This window comes from Peromyscus californicus, unplaced genomic scaffold, assembly GCF_007827085.1.
Source record: "Peromyscus californicus insignis strain IS unplaced genomic scaffold, ASM782708v3 Scaffold_4__1_contigs__length_199733344, whole genome shotgun sequence".
Taxonomy (NCBI): Eukaryota; Metazoa; Chordata; class Mammalia; order Rodentia; family Cricetidae; genus Peromyscus; species Peromyscus californicus.
This window is the reverse complement of record NW_026294562.1, coordinates 75,891,322-75,905,605: the sequence shown is the minus strand read 5'-3', so window position 1 is coordinate 75,905,605 and position 14,284 is coordinate 75,891,322.

The following is a 14,284-nucleotide window of genomic DNA, read 5'->3' as shown; positions in this document are numbered from 1 at the left end:
TCCTCTTTCAGTCTGTGTGAGTTGTCTGGCATGGGTTGGACTGGGTCCTAGAATGAGGAAGGAATGAGGACAATACTGGCCATGTCCTGATGGAGGGTTTTTCCCTCTCCCTCCTATCTGGGGAGCTCTGCCACTTCTGAATGGGTGAGTTGGTTAATGATGGGTGTTGACTTTTTCAAATATATTAGATTCAAACAGTGCAGAAAGACACTGAACCATCCACAGGGGTAGTCACTATCACTTATTTGGTGTGTGTTCTCTTTGTGTTTATCTGTGCATATATGTTGGAAAGACCCATAATTTTCACAGATTATCATTTTTGCCAAAACAGCATTGTCACTACAAAACAAACACATGAACATAAAGTGCAGAGGAAAAATACCTCATAATCCCAGCTGAGATTAAAAAGCCTGTTTAAAAAGCCAGCTGTGCCGGGCGGTGGTGGCGCACGCCTTTAATCCCAGCACTCGGGAGGCAGAGCCAGGTGGATCTCTGTGAGTTCGAGGCCAGCCTGGGCTACCAAGTGAGTTCCAGGAAAGGCGCAAAGCTACACAGAGAAACCCTGTCTCGAAAAACCAAAAAAAAAAAAAAAAGCCAGCTGTATTGCTGGGCATGGTGGTGCATGCCTTTAATCCCTGCACTCTGGAGGCAGAGACAGGTGAATCTCTGAGTCAAGGCCAGCCTGGTTTACAAAGTTGAGTTCCAGGGCAGCCAGAATTACACTGTTAAGACCCTATCTCAAAAAAAAAAAAAAAAAGAAAAAAGCTCTGCAGGGCAGGGCATGGTGGTGCCTTTAATCAGGCAATCCTAGTCTACATGGATAATTATGCGCCAGCCAGGACAACATAGGGAGACCCTGTCTCCAAACAACAACTCTTTCAGGGGAGCTGGATTTAGTTGCCAGCACCCACAATGATTCACAGCCATCCATAACTCCAGTTCCAAGGGATTCATTGCCCTCTTCTGGCCTCTGAGAGCATCAGCTGTGTGGTGCAGACATACATACACAAGCAAAACACTGATAAGTTTTATTTAAAGACTTAAGCAAAACATAGTAAAAATTTGGGCTGGAGAGAGATGGCTCAGCAGTTTAGAGCACTTGTTAGGACTTGGGTTTGATTTCCAGCAGGTCTGTAACTTCAGTTCCAGAAGATCTATTGCCCTCTTTTTTTTTTTTTTTTTTTTTTTTCCAGAGCTGAGGACCAAACCCAGGGCCTTGCGCTTGCTAGGCAAGCGCTCTACCACGGAGCTAAATCCCCAACCCCCATTGTCCTCTTCTGATATACATGTGTACATGGTACACATAAATCTTAGCAGGCAAAACATTTGTACACATAAAAAACTTTAAAAAATTAAAACTATAAATTTTTTTGTTTGTTTGTTTTTTCGAGACAGGGTTTCTCTGTGTAGTTTTGGTACCTGTCCTGGATCTTGCTCTGTAGACCAGGCTGGCCTCGAACTCACAGAGATCCATCCACCTGGCTCTGCCTCCTGAGTGCTGGAATTAAAGGCGTGCGCCACCACCGCCCAGCAACTATAAAATTTTTAAAGCTCTAAGTGGGGGCACATGCTTTTAATCCCAACACTTGAGAGGCAGAGGCAGGGGTTCTCTTGAGTTCAGTGAGACTCTGACTCAAAAAAAGGACAAAAACAAAAAACCAGGCATGATGATGCCTGTGATCCCAACACTTCATAAGGCAAAGACAGGAGTATTGATTCAAGGCAGCCCTTGCTACACAGTTACATAGCGAGGCCCAGTCCAAGGAAAACTCACTGGTAGAGTGTTTGCCCAGCGTAAGCAAAGCCCTGGGATGGAAAGGTCCTTAGTACCTTTGAAACAAGTTAGGGGAAGGTACACTGCAAAGGTAAAGAAAGTTAGAAACTTGGGGGCATATGGTGAGATATAAAAAATCTAAAACTACAGACTAATTCTGAAAACCACTGTTCTCAGGCCTTGGTTCCTCCAGTTACTTTTCTGACTGCCTAAAATATTTTGAAAAATGAGATTGAACCAGTTTTGAACCTCCATCTTATACTTGGCTTGTTTTCCATGTTTCAAGCATGGTCTCACTAGGTATCCCAGGCTAGCCTTTTGTCATCCTGCCTTGGCCTTCCAAGAGCTGGGATTATACACTTGGGTCACCGTACTTAGTTTAGTAAAATACCTACCAGAGTATATCCAACCTTTCCCAGGTGTTTTTCCACATATACTTCTGATATCCCAAATGGGGTCCTTTCCTATGTCTGATTTCTACCAGCCCCTCTCTGTTTCCACCTCACCAGCACCCAATTCAGAGAGCTCCCTTTTCCTCTTACTTGATTTCAAGTCTGAGCTGCTTTTTTTTTTCTTTAAACCACCATTGACTTCATCCATTGTGCCAGGCCCTAAACTAGTAGCGTGGGGCAGAAGTAAACAAATCCCAGCCTACCTGGCACTTGGCATTCCATTATGAGAAAAGAGCAACAAACACTGTGTGAAGAAAATTAAAGCACTTTGTGCATGCCTGGTGCTTCAGGAGGCCAGAAGAGGATGTTGGATTCTCTGAAACTGGAGTTAGGATGAATGTGAGCCTCTATCTGTGGGTGCTGAGAATGCAAAGAATTTAAGAGCTGCCTTTTCTGTGTAGACTCCTGGCCACCATTCCCATTGATTTTTCTTTGCAAGCTTTGATCCATGCTCAGGGCAACTCCAGAAAGAATTAGCAACATATAGGGAAAACTAGGCCAAAATTAGTTCCCATAGAGAGGCTGATGTTAGGAAATGGGTTTTGCTAGAACAACCTTAGCACACTAGCTATTAAGAATATCAAGATGCTGGGCAGTGGTGGTGCATGCCTTTAATCTCAGCACTCAGGAGGCAGAGGCAGGTGGATCTCTGTGAGTTTGAGGCTAGAGTGAATTCCAGTTCAGCCAGAGCTACACAGAAAAGCCCTATCTTGAAATACAAAAGACTATTAGAATATTGGGGGGCTGATGAATTGGCTCAGCAGTTAAGAGCACAGGCATGGTGCATACTTTTAATCCCAGCAGTCCCGAGGCACAGGCAGAGGCAGGTGGAGTTCAAGGAGTATCAAGTCAGAGATACACAGAGAAACCATCTCGAGAAACAAATAGAAATGCTGCTTTGTAGAGGGCCCACATTCAATTGACAGCACCTACGTGGCAGCTCATACTCATCTCTAACTTCAGTCTCGAGACCAACAGTCTCTTCTGGCCTCTAGGGGGCACCATGCAGGAATGTGGTACACATACACATGCAGGCAAAACACCCATACATAGTACTGGGTGTATTGGCACATGCCTTTAATCTCAGCACTTGGAAGACAGAAGCACATAGACCTCTATGAATTGGAAGCCAGCTAAGACTACAGAATAAGCCAGCAGGTTGTGAAACTGTCACAACAAAATAGCCTAAGTGTGTGTGTGTGTGTGTGTGTGTGTGTGTGTGTGTGTGTGTGTATAATTTTGAATGGGGATAGATGACTCAGCAGTTAAGAGCACTTGGTACTCTTCCACAGGACCAGAGTTAAACCCAGCCACCCACATTAGGTGGCTCACAACCATGTGTAACTCTACTCCAGAGTCTCTGGCCTCATGGGCACCTGCACTCAAATACACATACCCAAATGTACACACACACAATTTAAAATAATAAAAATAAAGGGTATATATGTAATTTTGCTCCAAGTGTGCTGGCACATGCCTTTAATCTGAGCACTCAGGAGGCAGAGGCAGGGGGTCTCTGTGAGTTCAAGGCCACCTGCTCTACATAGTAAATGCCAGGCAAGCCAAAATTTAAAACAAAACCCGCACATACATATATACATCTTATTTATTCTTTTGAAACAATCTCTTTGTAGCCTAAGCTGATCTCAAACTTTCAATCCTCCTGCCTCGGGCTCCCATGTGCCACCATATCCAGCTGATAGCTATATAATCCTCAATCTTGGGGGGCTGGATTTTTTGTTTTTGTTTTTTGATTTTTGATTTTTGTCTTTTGAGACAGGGTTTCTCTGTGTAGCTTTGGAGCTTGTCCTGGAACTCGCTCTGTAGACCAGGCTGGCCTCGAACTCACAGGGATCCACCTGCCTCTGCTTCTCAAGTGCTGGAATTAAAGGTGTGCAGCACCACTGCCTGGCTAGGGGGGCTGGTGTTTTTGAGACAGGGTCTCACTATATAGCCTTAGCAGATGTGGTATTTACTATATAGACCAGGGTGTCCTCCATCCCACAAAGATCCCCTGCCTCTTCTTACCCAGTGCTGGGATTAAAGGTGTGCACCACCACGCCTGGCATGTAATCTTGAATCCTGAGCAATATACTGTTGTTTAATATAAATGATTTTTTTCCATGTGTATTTTTTTTCTGCATGTATATTTGTGCACCACATGCATGCAGTGCTCTTGGAGACCAGAAGAGGGCATCAGAACCCCTGAGACTGGCATTACAGGTGGTTTCAAACTGCCATGGGCGTTTGGGAAACCATTGAGCCACCCCTCCTGCCCTTGAGTATTGTTTCTATGTTATGTTATTATTTGTAAAATACAAGTTTTTTGGTTTTAGGCAGAATCACTTGTATCCCTGACTGGCCTTGAATTCAATATATAACTGAGAATGACCTTGAACAACCTTTTCTCTGTGTGTCAAGGTCTCCCACTCTAGCTGACCTGAAGTCTCCATGTAGACCAGGCTAGCCTTGAACCCGTGGCACCACCGTGCCTAGTTTTACAGGTCCATGGAAACATACTCAGGGATTTGTGCACTATAGGCAGGTACTCTACTGACTGAGTTACATACATTCCTGCTTTGTTTGCTTTCAGAGACTATATATGGCCAACACTAATGTTAAACTCCAGATCTTCCTGCTGCTCCCCTCAAGTACTAGGATTATAAATATATGCCCTTGTTTTAAGCTCAAGTATTTTTTAAAGCAATTTGAAGTGACTGAGGAGCTAGCTCAGTAAAGTGTGTACTGTGCAATCTTGAGGACCTGAGTTCAATTTCAAGAGCCCATGTTAAAAAAGAGCCATGTGTGTAGTGATCTTCAGGCTAGTGAGAGACCCTGTCTCAAAAAATGTGATGGTTCCTGAGAAACAACATCAGAGTCTGACCTATGGCCTCCATGCAAATGTGTATACACAAAGCAAAACAAGTCGACTGGAAGCTAGTTGTGTATATGTAGTGTACTCATGTAATCCCAGCATTTGGGAAGCTGAGGCAGGAGGATTATAAATTTAAGGACACCCTGGACTATACAGTGAGACCTTAGCTTGGAAAGAAAGTCAGCAAAGAAATAAACTCTGTCTTGAAAAAAAAGGAAAGGCCGGGCAGTGGTGGCGCACGCCTTTAATCCCAGCACTCGGGAGGCAGAGCCCGGCAGATCTCTGTGAGTTCGAGGCCAGCCTGGGCTACCAAGCGAGTTCCCGGAAAGGCGCAAAGCTACACAGAGAAACCCTGTCTCGAAAAAAACAAAAAAAGAAAAGAAAAAGAAAAAAAAGGAAAGAAAAAAAAGTGGATTAAGGTTATTCTGACTCAGAACCAGATCTAAAACTGGGTGGGTGGGGTCTAAGTCACTGACTTAAAGCTCAATGAAAATACAGAAGATTGTTTTGACTCTTGCTAGTAACTAAAAATGCAGCTGTGTACCCCATACCAGGTGTTTTGGTACAGTCCTGGTGTCAAGTATTACAATGGTGGACCATTAGAGCAAGCTGAAGGAGTCAGGGTTTGAGGTGTAGCTCAGTCAGAATAGTGTCTGACTGCATGGATGACTCTGAGTTCCATCCCCAGCACTATATAAAAGTAGACATAAGAGGATGGAGAAATAGCTCAGTAGTTAAAGGGCACATACTGCTCTTCCAGAAGGCCCAAGTTTGGTTCCTGGCATGCATGTCAGACAGCCCACAACCTGTATCTCCAGCTCCTGGGAGATTTGATGCCTTTAGTCTCGATAGGTACCTGCACTTATGTGCACTCGTACACAAAATAATTTTGTTTGGTTTTGGTTTTTCAAGACAAGGTTTCTCATGTAACCGCTCTGGCTATCCCGGAACTCACTTTGTAGACCAGGCTAGCCTTGAACTCACAGAGATCCCCATGCCTTTGCCTCCTGTGTGCTGGGATTACAGGCATGTGCCACCACCGCCTGGCCAAAATATTTTTTAATGACTAGAAAGATGCCTTAATAGTTAAGAGTACTTGCTGCTCTTACAGAGGACCCAGGTTCTGTTCCTAACACCCACATGGAGGTTCACAATAGTTTTAATTCTAGTTCCAAGCAATCTAATGCCCTCTCTCCTGGCACCAGGCATGCACATAATGACATACATGCAGGCAAACACTCATACACAAACAAACAAAAAATAACCATACAGAACAGTGAATGACCCTAATCCCAGGACTCAAGTAATCAGGAGTTCAAGGTTATCCTCAGGTACATAGAGTTCCAGGCCAGCAAAGGATATATGAGACCATGTAGGGATGGGGGATTTAAGGGCCTGAAGAGATGGTTTAGCAGTTAAGAGCACTTGTTGCTCTTGCAGAGGACCCAGGATCAACATCCACATACATGGTGGCTCACAACCATCTATAACTCCAGTTGCAGAGAAGCCCACACCTCTTCTGACCTCTACAGAATGTGGTGCACATGGATACACTCAAGAACACACACACATAAAATATATTTCTATCCAAGTGTGGTGGTACATATTTTTAATCCCAAAACTGATGAGGCAGGAGAGTTCAAGACCAGCCTGGTCCACATAGCAAGTTCTAAGCCAGCCAGGACTACATATCAAAACCCTGTCTCCAAATAATTTTTTTTTTTAGTTTACAAATCAAATGACAACTTCAGATATAATTCTTATATAATCCACCTAGTCTTGTAACTGGCTTTGTTCACTTGGCATTATGATATCAAGATACGTGCATTGTTTTACCTTTTTATTACCAAACAGCATTCCATTGTAGCATGTCTGTACCACATTTGCTTGTTCTTCAGTACGTGAGTGTTGGGTTGTTTCTGCCCTTTGACTTGTAATATTGCTGTGACTTCATGTTAGTTTTCATAGGAACGAATTTTCAATATTCCTGAGAATGTAGATCTGATACAGACTGTAGGAGTTGCTGAACTGGTTTATTTCCAAAGCAGCTACCACCATTTTCTATCAGCAAGGTATGAGGGTTTGGGGTGTAATTATTTTTTCATTTGGGTTTTTTTTGTTTTGGTTACAGTTACGTTTTGTGGTGCTAGGGATCTTACACATGGTCCTGGACATAGTAAGCAAATGCTGCAGGGTTTTTGGTTGGTTGGTTGGTTGGGGTGTGTGTGTGTGTGTGTGTGTGTGTGTGTGTGTGTGTGTGTGTGTGTGTGTGAATGAGTGGGCTTACATCTGTCAGCACCTTCTTGGAGGTCTGAAGTTAATGTTGGATATCCCCCATAATTGTTTTTCTACTTTGTTTTTTGAGACAGAGTTTGCCATTTCACCAGACAGGCTGCCCAGCACAGTCCTGGGGTATGACTGTGAGCGGTAGTGCTGAGGATGCAAACTCAGCCCCCCATGCTTGTGCAAAAGTACTCCACTCACTGGCACATCTCCCCAGTATGTTCCCTTTGTTGGAGACAGGCTCTCATGTAGCCCAGACTGGCCTTGAACTTGGTGTGGAGTCAAGTATGATTTTGAACTCCTGGTCCCCCTGCCTCCACCTCTCAAGTTCTGGGGTAACTACCACACCCAGCTGTTGTTTTCAGAGCAGGAGACCTCAATAGCTGGGTCTGGCTCTGAACTGTCATTTGCTTCCCATGTGCTGGAATTACAGACATGAACTACTTGTGCTTCGACTGAGATGGAGTTTGTTGTTGTTGCTGGGTTTATTTTTTTTTTAGATTAAAAAAATTTCATTTATTTATGTGATTGCAGATATGTCTATGTGGTTGGTTTTTTTGTTTGTTTGTTTTTTGGTTTTTTGTTTTTTACTGTTTGGGGGCTTGCCACTCAGCTCCCAAATAAATACACAGAGACTTATTACTTATGAATGGCCAGCCTTAGCTTGGCTTGTTTCTAACCAGCTTTTCTAACTTAAATTATCCCATTTCTCTTTAACTATGTTTTGCCTTTGGGCTTTTTATCTTTATTCTATACATCTTTCTTTCCTTCTTTCTCTGTGGCTGGCTGTGTGACTGGCCAATGCCATCCTTCCGTCCTCCTTTTCTTCTCCTCCTCTCTGTCCTTGAGCCTAGGTTTCTCCTCTGCCTGGCAGCCCTGCCTATCCCTCTCTCCTGCCTAGCTATTGGCTGTTCAGCTCTTTATTAGATCAATCAGGTGTTTTAGACAAGCGAAGTAACCCAGCTTTACAGAGTTAAACAAATGCAACATCAAAGAATGCAACACATCTTAAACTAATATTCCACAAGATGTCTGCATACTGCATGTGTATACCTGGAGCTGCAGAGTCCAGAAGAGGGTGTTGGGTCCCCTAGGACTGGAGTTACAGATGGTTGTGAGCTGCTGTAGGTTCTAGGAACTAAATCCAGGTCCTCTGGAAGAGCAGCCAGTACTCTTAATCACTGAGCCATCTCTTCAGCCCCAGATTTACTTATTTATGAGTGTTTTACCTGCACATGTGTATGTGCACAGCATGCAGACTTGGAGCTCTCAAAGATCAGATGGGGACATCAGATCCACTGGAACTGGAGTTACAAATGGTTGTAAACCACCATGTGGGTCCTGAGAATTGAACCTGGGTCCCTGTAAGAGCAACAAGTGTACCGGGCAGTGGTGATGAATGCCTTTAATCCCAGCAGTGAGGGAGACAGAGGCAGGAAGATCTCTGTGAGTTCGAGGCCAGCCTGGTCTACAGAGCAAGTTCCAGAACAGGCTCCAAAGGTACACAGAGAAACCCTGTCTTGGGGGGCGGGGGGAGAAAAGGAAATGGAAAAAAAACCCAGAGCAGCCAGTGCTCTTAACAACTGAGCAATCTCTCCAATGCCTCCTCCTTTTTTACAGTTTTATCTTTAGGTATAAGTGTTTTGCTTGCATATATGTATGTGCAGCACAGTTTGCCTAGTGCCTGCAGAGACCAGAAGAGGGTATTGCATCCCCTGGGACTAGAGTTATAGAGGGTTGTGAGCTGCCACGTGTGAGCAGGTCCTCTACATGAGAAGCAAGTCCTCTTAACCACGGGCTGAGCCATTTCTCCTACAACATACAGAGTTTGAATAGTTTCACCTAGATTCTTGCTATATGAATTTTGTTTTGGTTTGTTTGTTTGTTTTTGGTTTTTGAGATAAGGTCTCACTATATAGCTCTGGCTGTCCTGCATCTCTATGTAGACCAGGCTGGCCTCAGATTCACAAAGATCTTCATGCCTCTGCCTCCAGAGTACTAGGGATTAAAAATGTGTGCCCACAGCCAGGCATGATGGCCCATGTAAGAATCCCAGAACTGGGCTGGAGAGATGGCTCAGAGGTTAAGAGCACTGACTGCTCTTCCAGAGGTCCTGAGTTCAATTCCCAGCAACCACATGGTGGCTCACAACCACCTTGAATGAGATCTGGTGCCCTCTTCTGGCCTGCAATCACATATGCTGTATACATAATAAATAAATGAATTTAAAAAAAAAAAAAAAAGAAATGTCAAATGGCAAGGACCAAATGGTTTGCTCGACAAAATTCCAACATTTCAACTTTTCAGATCACAATTCTCCAGCACCTAAATAAAAAAAAAAAAAAAAAAAAAAAAAAAAAAAAGAATCCCAGAACTGCCGGGCGGTGGTGGCACACGCCTTTAATCCCAGCACTCGGGAGGCAGAGGCAGGCGGATCTCTGTGAGTTCGAGGCCAGCCTGGTCTCCAAAGCGAGTTCCAGGAAAGGCGCAAAGCTACACAGAGAAACCCTGTCTCGAAAAACCAAAAAAAAAAAAAAAAAAAAAAAAAAAGAATCCCAGAACTAAGGAGGCAGAGGCAGGTGCATCTCTGTGAGTTCTAGGCCAGTCTGGTCTACAAAGCAAGTTCCAGGACAGGCTCCAAAGCTACACAGAGAAACTCTGTCTCAAAAAAAAAAAAAGTGTGCCCAGAAGCCCCACTGTGCTATATGAATTTGTAAGAAAGTGTCCAGGGCCTGACCCAGAAAGTGTTCAAAGAATGATTGTTATGCTTGTAAGGTGGCACTTCAGGTAAAGTCACCAGCTGATAAAGCCAACCTGAGTTCAAGCCCCAGACCCGTGTAGTGGAAGGACATAAACAACTCTGTTTTTTGTTTTTTGTTTTTTGGGGTTTTTTTTTTTGGAGCTGAAGATCGAACCCAGGGCCTTGTGCTTGCTAGGCAAGCGCTCTACTACTGAGCTAAATCCCCAACCCCAGAAACAATTCTTGAAAGATGTGTGGGTATATACATACACATGCATACTCACAGGAAACAAAAATGTTTTTACAAAGGAAGGGGAATGAGATGGCCCAGGGAATAAAAAGCTCTTGCCACTGAGAACTTGAGTTCATGCCTATGACCCATATGGTGGAAGGAGAGAATCAACTCCCAAAAGTCCTCTTAGTCTCCATGTCCAGTGGCATGCCTGCCTGCACACACATGAATAAAAATGTAGTCTTTTTTTAATGATTGCTAGCCTTCCTGGCAATGCCTTTCTGATTAGGAACTCAAGAAGCAGATTTTGAGAGCCATAGTGAAAGAGACTGCTGACCTACATGCAGTCTGTGTGGGAAGCACATCTTTCAAAATTGGCTTTGAGGTGGGCACACACTCTCAGGTTGTAGAAGGAAGGGAGCTGAAAGCTTTGACACCAGTCCTCCACTGCTTGCCAGTTCTGTGGCTTAGATATAGTCTGTTTCTGGGGGGGGGGAGTGAGGACCCTATACACAGGTTCCTGTGACACAGGAGATAATTAATGCATGTGACTAAAAGGTGCTTAGCACAGAACTTAGTACATAGCAAAATTAAACTGACTGTAGTTTAGAAGATCAGAAAGAAATGAGGCAGCCCTGGGGATGTAACTAAGTTGGTAGAACCCTTGCATAGCATTCAGGAAACTGGGTTGACTGCCCAGCACCACATAAAACCAGGCATGGTAGTACATCCCTGCAATCCCAGCACTGGACAGTAGAAGTAAAAGAATAAAGAAATTCAAGGTCCAGCCAGGCATGGTGGTGAAGCCTTTATTCCCAGGGCTTTGGAAGCAGAGGCAGAGTAGATCTCTGTGAATTTAAGGCCAGCATGGCCTCGAGAGCAGGGTGGGGGCCCACCAGGCCTAAATAGTGAGATCCTGACTCAAAAACAAAAAGTTCAGGGTCAATCTTGGTTATATAGCTGAGCTCAAGGCCAACCTGGGCTGTATGAGATTCTGTCTCAAAACAAACCAAACAAACCAGAAATAGAGTAGTGATATAACAAATTAGTAGAGCACTTACCTATTATGGTTCCCCTCTACATGACCAAAAAATAAAAAAATTTAAAAAGACAGAATAATTTCACTATTTTTTGTTTTGTTTTACTTATTTTTATTTTATGTGTATGAGTGTTTTGTCTGCATGTATGACTGCACCACATGTATGCCTGGTGCTCAAGGAGGTAAGCCTCCATGTAGGTACTGGGAATCAAACGGGTCATTTGCATGAATAAGTGCTCTAACCACTGAGCAAACTCTCCAGCTATAATTTCACTATTTCAAAATTGGTAAATTGTGGATGTAATTCAGTGGTGGAGTGCCTAGCATTCATTAGGTCCTGAGTTCAAGTCCCAGTACTGGAAAGATGGGCAAGTTAAGGTTCAGAGACACGGTATGGCTTAAGGAAACCAGGGATGAAGAATGCCTTTGGGAAAGGATTACAACTAAGTTTTCTAAGATGGCGGTGCAGGCCGTGTTAGAGTGCTGGCCTAACATGTCAAACCCTCACTTGGTTCCGTCCTTACACCACACATACAAAGGAAAAAAGTCAAGTTCTCAGCAACTTAGCACTTTCATAGTGTGCTTTGATCTCTAGCAACTCTATAAAAAAAAGACAGGGTTGGTGAGCTGGGTCTATGAGTAAAGGGGTTACCACAGCCTTTGCTCCCCAGAGCCCCATGGTGGAAGGACAGAACCTGTTCTGTCAACTTGTCTTCTGAAGAGACACCATGGAACACACACACAAAACAAGTAAATAAAAACTTAATTGGAATTTGTGTTTTGTTTTGTTTTGTTTTTTAAGACAGAGTTTCTCTGTGTAGCCTTGGCAGTCTTGGAACTCTGTAGACGAGTTCTGACCTCGAACTCACAGAGATCCACCTGCCTCTGCCTCCTGAGTGCTGGGATTAAAGGAGCGCACCACTACCACTCAGCTGTACATCCTTTTATCCCCACCCCCACCCCCACCCCCCCCCCCGTTTTTCAAGACAAGGTTTCTCTGTGTAACAGCATAGCTGTCCTGGAACTCACTCTGTAAACCAGGCTGGCCTTGAACTCACAGAGATCCGCCTGCCTCTGCCTCCTGAGTGCTTGGATTAGAGGCGTGCACCACCACTGCCTGGCCTTTTTTTTTTTTAAAGACAGTGTTTCACTATGTAGCTCTGGCTAGCCTTAGACTCACAAGAGATCCACCTGCCTCTGTCTTCCAAGTGCTGAGATTAAAGGTATGCCCCACCACACTCAGTGTTTTGGTTTTTAAGTTTTTATTACTTTATGAGTATTTTACCTGCATATATATGTCTATAATACTACATTTGTGCCTGATGCCCACAAAGGCCAGAAGAGGGCTTCAGATCCCCTGGGACTTGAATTAGAGATTGTTGTGAGCTGCCATGTGGGTGCTGGGAAATGAATCTGGGTCCTCTGGAAGAGCAGCCAGTGCTCTTGACCACTGAACCATCTCTCCAGCCCCCAAACCCTCATTTTACAACAACTGCAAAGAAAATGTGCAAAGTTCTCAAATTCAGCACATTCAGTTCACACTACAGTGAACATCTCACACTGGTGTGATAGAACTGACTCATCAAAACAATGCTGTTATGAACTAAAGTTTATGTTTAATCAGAGTTCCTTGGGTTTTGCAAATTGTCCCTTATTCCAGGATCTCACCTACAGTCACTTCTCCTTCAGGTTCTCTCTTGTGTCTGCAAGTCTGTGGAGGACAGAAGTCAATGTCAGGTGTGTTTTATTACCCTCTGCCATTTTATTTGTTGACACAGGGTTTCTCTATGTAGCCCTGGCTGGTCTGGAACTCACAGAGATCTGACTGACTCTGCCTCCCAAGTGCAAGGTTAAAGGTGTGCCCACCATACCTTCCCCAACCTTTTTTTTTTTTTTTAAGAAATCACATTTATTTTATTTTGTAAAGGCTCCAGTGTGCAACAGGACCCATGTCGATGTGAGAGCAGAACTTGTGGGAGTCAGTTCTCTCCCTCTAGTATATGGATCTCCAGGAATGAGCTCAAGTCCTCAGGTTTGGTGGCAAACACTTTCGACCCACTGAACCATCTTGCTGGCCCTATGCCCAGCTTTTTTATGTGGGGTCTAGGCATCAAATTCAGGTCCTGGTCTTCCAAGGAAAGCATTTTACTAATTGAGCTATATAGTCCCAATCTACTTAATTTTTTTCTGTATTTCTTGGGGTGACTGTAAAAGCCACGGTGCGTGTGTGGACGTCAGAGGACAACTTGCAGGAGGGGTCTCTTCTGTCTTTTTCACCATGAGAGCGCCATGGGTCAGACTTAGGTCATTAGGCTTGGAGGCAAGTGTCTTCACTTACTGACCATCTCACCAGCCACCAATCATTCCTTTGTTTGTTTGTTTCTCAAGACAGGGTTTCTCTGTGTAGCTTTAGCTGTCCTGGAACTCACTCTGTAGACCAGGCGGGCCTCAAACTCACAGAGAGCTGCCTACCTCTGCCTCCCGAATGCTGAGATTAAAGGCGTGCGCCACCACCGCCTGGACCAATGTACTTTTAAAAGAAAATAGAGGGCTGGAAATAGGGCTCAGAGGTTAAGAATCCTGGCTCCTCTTTCAGAGGGCCTGAGTTCAGTTCTCAGCACCCACATGGCAGCTCACAACCATCTGTAACTTCAGTCCAAGAAAATCTGACACCCTCTTCTGGCACTGGGCACAGGTGGTACACACACATATATGCAGGCAAAATACTTCCACAATAATTTAATTTAATATTTAAATAAAAATTTAAAATAATTTTTAAAATTTAAGGAAGAAAAAGAAAAATAGAAGCTAGAGAGATAGCTCAGTGATTGAGCACTTTCTGCCTTTCCAGAGGTCCTGAGATTGGTTCCCAGCACCCACATCAGGTAG